The 8,762-nt window shown below is 36.4% G+C and overlaps 1 pseudogene; it reads right to left on the bottom strand.

Annotated features, from left to right (window-relative positions):
• Positions 1 to 254: 254 nt before the first annotated feature.
• Positions 255 to 735, bottom strand: LOC103557701 (signal recognition particle 19 kDa protein-like; annotated as a pseudogene).
• Positions 736 to 8,762: the final 8,027 nt, after the last annotated feature.

Here is an 8,762-nt window from a genome sequence, read left to right as displayed (position 1 = left end):
AAGAATAATGAAATTTCATGTGACTTATGCTACATTGTCCATAAAAAATATACTTCCATAAAAACTGTGTTGAAAGGCAACATTTTTTTTCATACTTCATAAAAGCTAGAGGCAAATTTCTGATACAAATTACTTTATTTCATTCTCATCTTTGATGGTGAAGCTCAAACATTTGCATTCCAATTACATGATACAACCGAAAATTTCTTCTGTTCCTCTCTTCACTTTGGTCCTACAGATTTACTCTGGAAGCCTCATTCATGCCTCTTACAGGAGCACCACACACTCCATTCTTGTACCAGGTCATTTCTTTTCCCCTTCCTTTTGTGATTTCCCTCTCCTTGCCATAGACTTTGGTCCCATCTTCTATTTTTTGTGTAATTCTATTTTAGTTGATGTATCTCTCTGCTCTATACATTACTGATTTACATAGCATGAAATTTATGAGACACTGTATGCCATCATCCTGATTGATCTGGACCCTAACTATGCCCCTGTATTGAAAGTCACAATTGCATTCTCTAGAGTATATTTTATTTTTCTCAAGAAATGCATTAAGTCCAACCACAGAGCATTTATCTTGGATCTCTGTAGCTGTAGGACTTTTCAACAGCCTTATCTATGGGATCCATCTCCTTCTGTTATGGTCTTATTATTATTTAAATATGGAGGATAGACATAAATGAAGCTGCTCTGCTCAGCTGGGGATCACACAGCTGTGCAAATCATCTCCATCCAGGTGTCCACAGACTTACACCAAACTTGCATAAGTTCCTTGTTTTGTTTCTTCTCTAAGCATCGAGAAACTTCTGCCTCAATTATTGGCTCAGTGATCATAGCATTTCAGTCATGAACTATGTATGAACAACACCAAATGTCATTAACCACAAAGCTAGGGCCTAGAAACTGGTCCTTTGTTACTATTGCCATAGGAAAGTAAACGGCCTTACTACCTTGCCTGTCAGGAAAAAGAATAGGAAGACATTTCCCCCCTTACTGAAGATAGGTCACATATAAAACCTGAGTTATAAGTGAGCACAATGAAAATGCAGTCTTTAGCTTTTCCAAATTGAGGAGGTACTTAGCCAAATTGCAAGAGCTTTGGAATGTAACCGAGTAAGGCAATCTGAAGTATCTGAAGAGTCCATGCCTGAGACTGTTCAATACCCACGCACCTGCCTTGTCCAAAGTTTAACTTCAAAACAGTAACAGTCCATGATCCTCTCTAACAGAATTCAAATACATCTTATGCAAATTAAAATGCACTGATAGTCCCCAAATAGGTACCTGTGATGGTCACTCCTCTTCTGATTCATTCCCAACTATGTCTTAATACCCTGAAATTAGATAACAAGTTATAAAGTTACCAAACCAACCTACATTAAAAATGATAAAGAAAAGTTGGAGGGAAAAATAGGGTAAATAAACACATACATGGCATTGCATGATGGGAGAAAATGCAGGAAAGAAATCTATTACATATCTGATATTATAACTGGTCATGCAAATTTGGATGGTATTTATACCATCCTTTCTACATTACTCACTGTACATTTCTCTGTGCTATCCTAAATCTTTCAGGTTTCAATAACAAAATTTTCCTCCTCATGATCTGAGCCCTTAGTTTGCCTTGTCAAGAATTGTCCTTGGGGCTGACCGGGTGGCACAGCAGTTAAGTTTGCATGTTCTGCTTCGGTGGCCCGGGGTTCGCTGGTTTGGATCCCGGGTGTGGCTCTACGCACTGCTTGGCAAGCCATGCTGTGGCAGGCGTCCCACATATAAAGTAGAGGAAGATGGGCACGGATGTTAGCTCAGGGTCAGTCTTCCTCAGCAAAAAGAGGAGGATTGGTGTTAGATGTCAACTCAGGGCTAATCTTCCTCAAAAAAAAAAAAAAAAAAAAAAACAATTGTTCTAACACTCCATTAACTTTTATCACTCACAGAAAATCTAGGAGGCATTTGAGGAGTCTGCCTCCAGGCCAAAATCCTCTGTGTGATCTTTCAGGTCTGATCTTAAGCAATTCTAACGGCTTTACCTAGCAGGCCTCACAGGGGAAAGCTACTCTCCCCACACTGTTCTTGATGCACAGCCAATGCACTGCAGGCTCTGCAGGGAGTCATAGTGAAGGACTCAGGCACCCCTAACTGCCATCCTTTTACACATATCTGCCATTCCTGCTCAGGCGGCTCCAACTGAGACCTCCTTACTGGGGACCTTTAGCAGAGGTCTTCTCCAAGTGCCTCTGCTGAGACTTCCTTATTGGGAGTGGAGGGAGAGAGGGGAAACCTTGAGGACGTTTTTCTCCACTCTGACTCAGGGCTCAGTACATTTCCACTCCTAGAGTGTCCTCTTCTTCCTCTTTCAAGGCCCTGGGTCTATAAAATAGGAGGAGATTTTCATCCATGGCTCCTTGGTAGTGAGACAATTCCCAGGTTTGTGCTGATCTGCCCGACCCTTGCCCAGGGCTCTTCCGTAGGGAAAAATGGAACAGAGAGGGAAATATGATTTTCCTTGCTTAGCCTCTTACTTGCACTATCTCAGTAACTAATTAAAGGCTTGATTATTACTCTCATTTTAGCTTGTTTTAATTGTCCACATCAACACCTGGCAGCTCAGCTCTTGACAGCAATCGAGAGAATTTATTAAGGCTTAGATATTTTCACTGGTTTTTTTACATAATAAAGTTTTGTTTCTTAATAATAAGAATTTAACATCTAAGCCATTGTGGTAACATATTTAATTTTCCATTCAATGGTAAGTAAAAATAATATACATATAAGTGAACCCATATCATTACTGTAGTTGGGATCACCTTAAGTTTTCTCTTGGACTATCAAATGCTCTCTCCAGTTAATGAGCTCTCTGTCTACAGTCTTGTCTCTCTATGGTGTGTTCTAAATTATGCCTCTGAGGTGAGAAATAAAATAGAAGTCCGATTCTTTTATTCCTTATTTTAAATCCCATTAATGTCTTGTCACTTCCTTTAGAATAAATTATAAACTCTTTAAATGGTCTAAAGGCATTTGTAATTTACCCCAAACTAAATTCTCTACTCTCATCTCTTCACATCTGCCCCCTCTACAAACACACATATAGATAGAAGCCCACAAAATTACTTGACATTCCCCCAATTCTGTACCTTTCTTCACAAGAGTATCCTGGAAAGCCCACTCTTTCTTGCTATAAAAACCTTTTGCTCATCTCTCCTAGTCATAATCAATACTGTCATCTTAAACTCTGTTTCCTGTAGGAAGGTTTTACTGATACCATAGTTTTCTTCTCCATTGCAGGCATTAGCAGTCTATAGCTCACAGTTTTTGTACAACCTGCAAGGTAATAATGGTTTTTAGAGTTTTAAATGATTGAAAAATCTTTTAATGAAGTGTTTTGTGACATGTAAAAATTACATAACATTTCAAATTTCAGTGTGTCTATAAATAAAGTTTAATTGAGACACAGCCATGATCATTCATTTATATATCGTCTGTGGATATTTTTATGCTATAATGCAGAGTTGAGTAGTTGCAACAGAATCCAAATGACTGTCAAAGCTTAAAATATTTACTATCTGCCGCTTTACAGAAAGGGTTTGTTAACACTCACTCTCAAATATTCCATTAAGATATATCTTTATTGTATTTCATTATAATTTTTATATTTATCTGCCTCCCTGTTACAGTTTTTAGAATACTGTAGTCTTCTATAGAACAGAAACAATGACTTATTGGTAATTAGATCTTCAACACTGCCATGCATTAAGCAAAAAAATTTATGAAAAATATGGTCTCAATTTTTAAGCATGTGGGTGAGAATGTTTTCATCTTTTCTTAACCATCCTTTGTTCCAACCCAAGAAGTGACTGTCATTCATTTTTATCTTATTGCTCTGGTCATAGTAACTTGATGAACAGCAGTGAAATAATCCTCCAGTTTCTTAGTAGAGTCATGTTATAAACATGAGCTTTTTTTCCCCTAGTCACTCAGAAAATGAAAAGGTGCTCTACATAATAATGAGTCATCTAATTGATGAGATTGAATTATCCAATGAAGGGACTCTGGCTTAATTAAATTTCTTCATTAACTTTTTTGCTGCTTTTCAAAATAACATTTACACATTCATGCAAATAGAGTCATGATGTGTCATTAATCAGTTATTAGTTTAGGTGCAGCGTTAATAATGCCAATATTTGTTCACACTGGAGAAAACCTAGGACTGAAATAAAAGGAAAGACGTTTTGAATTTATGTTTTGACAAAAGGATACGTAAAGTACTTGTTTCATTTATCAATAATTTTATTTGATATACATTGCCGTAGTTGAAATGTTGACAGCCACAAAAGATGATAATTATGTGAGGGACGGATGTGCTAACTAACCTTATATGGTAATTATTTCACAACATATATGTGTATCAAATCACTATGTTGTACATCTTAAACGTACACAATGTTATATGTTAAGTATATCTGAATAAAGCTGGGGACAAAAAGAGGTAACAATAACCTAGAACTTATTAGAGATATATTTGAACCCTGGAATCAGCATTTATAAGAGGACTATGTTTCAGATTCACACACACCAGATGAGAAATTTGTCGCATTCAGAGGATGTTGCCCAATTAGGGTAACTATGCCTTCAAATCGGAAAAATAGGGGAAAAAAAGTAAGTGTATTGTGTTTAAATCTTTCTTATATTTCTTAGTTATGTTGTTTCTCACTAGATTTTTATTCTTACTTTTATAAATTAGTCATGAAGTGACTTAACTATGAAGCAATAAGAAGAATTCAGTGGTGATGTCTGTTTTTTTCTAGGTATCTAGATGTGATGATCTTTTCCTTGTGTCACCTTGGCTGGGTTACAGTTCCTTATTCAACCACTGGCGTAGGTGTTGCTTTGAAAGGTGTTTCTTAAATTTGATTAAAGACAATAATCAGGTGACTTTAAGTAAAAGACATTATCCTAGATAATCTGAGTAGATCTGATTCAATCCCATGAAAGACTGGAGAACAGAGCCGGGGTCCCCTGGAGGAAGAAAATCCCCCTGCGGACAGCACCGTCAGCTTCTGCCCGAGTTCCAGCCTGCCCTTCCTCACCGCCTGCCCTAAGGATGTTGGACTTGCCTCAGTAGTCAATTCCTTACAATAAATCTCTTCATATATCTTCTACTAGTTCTACTTCCCTGGTTCAACCATGACTGATAAAGACACTGTTGAAGGATTTTGATGTTGTATTACCCCAACTAAATAGCTGAGACAGATTATAAGGAAGCTTGCAGCCAATTATTGCACTCTTGTGCGCTGAAATTCCATCCAGGTTTTTACTGTTCTCCTCTCATCCAACAGGAGACAAGCATGGAGCGTCAAATAACAGAGGCAGCTCTCAAACAAAGTCTAAGCAAATAGATTTTTAAAAATTGAGAGAAAATAGACAATGTGAAATAGAAAGAATTCTTAAAATATTCATCTTCAGAGAGTTAATAGAAACTTACACCCAAAAAACAAGAACAGTGATGTAGTAGGTCAATTCTATTTCAATTTAGGAAAAAAACAACAGATGCCTGGAGAAAACTATACAGAAATATTAGGTGTCAAAATAGGATAGTAAATTAAAATTACCTGTAAGAAATTTGAAAGTTGATCTTGAAGAAGTTTTCCAGAAAACAGGGCAAAAATAATTATAGTCTTGTGAATACGAGTTTTTGTTTCTCTTGGGTGAGATCCTAGGAGTAATTATGGATGTAGGGTGATAGAGTGAATAATTAACCTTATAGAAATATAAACATAGGTGAATAATTAACTTTATAGAAAACTACAAATTTGATTTCCAAATTTGTTTCATTTAGATTGATGTTTTGTAAGAATATTTTTTAAAACATATTTCGCTGTGGTAGGGTATATGTTACGGTCCAATCTAAATCTTTGAATATCTGCTATTATCTTTATTTTTACGGAAATAAATTCTACCTCATTGACAAGCACAAATATGACTCAAGAACTTTTCCTTTTGCCTCTTTCTCAGCAATACCTTCCATTAGAGGAGTGACCACTTTTCTGATCACCACACATTAGCTTTACATGTTTGTGAACTTCAGACAGTACATATTCATTTATGTCTGGCTTCTTTTGGCTCAACATGTATTTGAGATTCATTGTGTGTATTAGAAGGTTATAACTGTTAATTGCTGAAAAGTAATCTCTTGTGTGAATATATTACAGTTGGGTTACCCACTGTCCCTTTGATGGACATTTAGAATGTTTCAAAATGGTGGCTATTTTAAATAAGGTTTCTTTTTACATTATTATACAGATTATTTTTTGAACATATGTGTTTATTTTATCTGGGGTGGGGGACATTTTGTAAATATGTAGTAGGGCAGTTGTTGGTCATAGTATAGATGTGTGTTAACATTATGAGAAACTGCCAGAGTTTTGAGAAGTTGTTAAAGCATTTGGCATTCTTACCATCAAGGTGTGAGAGTTTCTGTTGCTCCAAATCCTTACAAAAATTAATCAATCTCTTTCTGAATCTGTTATATAAATTCTAATTTGTCTGCAGTTTTGGACAAGATGAACTTTTTTGTTAATTTTATCTTTGTAGGGGCTGGTTTTTTGTATTTCTATACATATCTTTGAGCTTTTTTCTGGAACACAGATAATTTATTGGAAAACAGATTGATCTTTTTAATTTTATATTTACGATTTTTTGACAGCTTCAGATCAGTGTTCAGTCTAAATGTAATTAATTCTTACTGTTGAGGTAGGATCTTTCTGATTACCAAATGCCTTCTGAATTATGAGTTGATTTTTGGTGGTCGTGTTTGATTTTTTTGCTTGTTCATTTTTTGTTTGGCTGGTGACATCAGGCATAATCCAGGTCCTAGGTGAATGTCAGGCACTGCTTTAATCCTTGCTGACGTTTGTTTCCCTGGCCTTGAGTAGACTATTCACATGCCTATACTAACCAGCAGTGTGCTGAATACTCAAAGGAGAGTACCCGAAGATGTCAGAGATTTCTCTCTGAATCTCTGCTCTCTCAGACCTGCCCACTTTAGCCACCATGCTCTCCCCAGAACTCATGGCTTTGTCTTTCAGGCTCAAGGAGTCCACTTCCCCTGCCGCACTCCCTGGAAGCTCTATCTGGGCAGTAAGTAAATTAGGGCAATCATCGGACACACTTCTTTGTTTTTCTCTCTCAAAGATCACTGTCTTTCTTTGCTCATATCTAGTGTCGCATATGTCTTCATGGATGTGTGCATTTTTTTATGCTTTTTTGACTCTCTCAAGCAATAGGATGAATCTGGTCTTGGGGTAATCTTTCTTTAATGCTTAATGAAGGCACTTTCTTTAATGCTTAATGAAGGCATTATAATATTTGTTTTTCTTTACTGAAATTATTTCTGTTAAAGATGAATCCTGGCATCATAAACTGGATGTTCTGGAGTGGTTGGGAGTATTTTGAATTAACAAATATCACAGAGTGGAGCAGTGGGGTGTTGAAAATATTTAACAACCCAGTCTCTCCTATTCTCTGACTATTGTCAAAGCAAAATTCCTCTGAGGAGAGAATCCCTTGAGAGCAAAACAAAGATAGCAGAGAGGTGGGCAATAAGTATTAAATGTTCAAATTTGCTCTCTTTACATATTTAAACATAGCGATGCTTTCAGCTACTTTTAATGCTCTTCCTAAAAGATGTTATTAGCTGGTAGGAAAACACCTGTGAAGAAGTGAAGTGGTTTAAGTTGGTGTAGCTATCACATTAGTGTACATTATGTTTTCTGGCACAAGTTGTCAGCAGACTCCAATTAAAATATGCATAGAAATGTTATACAGTATCTTTCAGATTTAGAATGATCTTTCAATAAAGTAATTCAATATTTTTATCCAAACATACATGAAGTATTTTATTTATTTATTTATTATTGAGGTAACATTGGCTTATAATATTATAGAAATTTCAGGTGTATCTTATTGTATTTGGGTTTCTGTGTAGATTACACCATATTTATCACCCAAAGAATAATTACCATCTGCCACCGTACACAGGTGGCCTGTCACCCCTGTCGCCCTCTTCCCTCCTCCCTTCCCCTCAAGGAACCACGAATCTAATCTAATCTATGTGTTTGTTGTTGTTGTTGTTTTTATCTTCTACTTATGAGTGAAATCACATGGTATTTGACTTTCTCTGTCTGACTTATTTTGCTTAGCATCATACCCTCAATACCCATCCACATTGTTCCAAATGGAAAGATTTCATCTTTTCTTTTTTTTACAGCTAAGTAGGATTCCACTGTATATATGTACCACATCTTCTTTATGCATCCATCCCTTAACAGACAGTTAGGCTGTTTCAAAGTCTTGGCTATTGTGAATAAGGCTGCAGTGAACATAGGGGTGCATTTACTTTTATGGAGTTGTGTTTTTGTGTTCTTTGCATAAACACCCAGCCGTGGAATAGCTGGATTGTAGTTCTATTCTTAATTTTTTGAGGAATCTCCATACTGTCTTCCATAGTGGCTCCACCAGTTTACGGTCCCACCAGCAGTAATGAGAGTTCTCTTTTCCCCATATCATCTCCCATACTTGTTATTTCTTGTCTTGTCTAATTATAGCCATCCTGACAGGTGTGAGGTGATTATCTTATTGTGGTTTTGATTTGCATTTCCCTAATGATTACTGATGTCAAACATCTTTTCACATGCCTATTGGCCATCTGTATATCTCTTTGGAAAAATGTCTGTTCAAATCTTTTGCCCTCTTTTTAA

This window comes from Equus przewalskii, chromosome 2, assembly GCF_037783145.1.
Source record: "Equus przewalskii isolate Varuska chromosome 2, EquPr2, whole genome shotgun sequence".
NCBI lineage: Eukaryota > Metazoa > Chordata > Mammalia > Perissodactyla > Equidae > Equus > Equus przewalskii.
The sequence above is the reverse complement of the archived record's forward strand: the minus strand, read 5'-3'. Positions and strand labels throughout refer to the sequence as shown.